General features: G+C 45.2%; 1 protein-coding gene across 1 annotated transcript in view; it reads left to right on the top strand.

Annotated features, from left to right (window-relative positions):
• Positions 1–294, top strand: part of Ephx1 (epoxide hydrolase 1) — a 45,967-nt gene that overhangs the window by 24,311 nt on the left and 21,362 nt on the right. The gene's annotated exons all lie outside the window — the stretch shown is intronic.

The following is a 294-nucleotide window of genomic DNA, read 5'->3' as shown; positions in this document are numbered from 1 at the left end:
TCCAGTGGTTCTCAACCTTCCTAATGCTTCAGCCCTTAAAAGAGTTCCTCGTGTTGTGACTCCCAACCATAAAATCCTGTCTCTTGTTATTTCATAACTGTAACTATGCTACTGCTGTGAATCGTCATGTAAATATCTGATATGCAGGATATCTGATATGTGACCCCTGTGAAAGGGTCATTGGACCCTAAAAATGTCATGACCCACAGGTTGAGAATTGATGCTCTAGAAGGTCAAAGGACTGTCAGGCGTCCTCTGGATGTCCCCTGAGTCCACTCAGAGGACACCTGGGAG

This window comes from Mastomys coucha, unplaced genomic scaffold, assembly GCF_008632895.1.
Source record: "Mastomys coucha isolate ucsf_1 unplaced genomic scaffold, UCSF_Mcou_1 pScaffold1, whole genome shotgun sequence".
NCBI classification, from domain to species: domain Eukaryota; kingdom Metazoa; phylum Chordata; class Mammalia; order Rodentia; family Muridae; genus Mastomys; species Mastomys coucha.
Note: the sequence above shows the minus strand (reverse complement) of the source record. Positions and strands in the feature narration are given on the sequence as shown.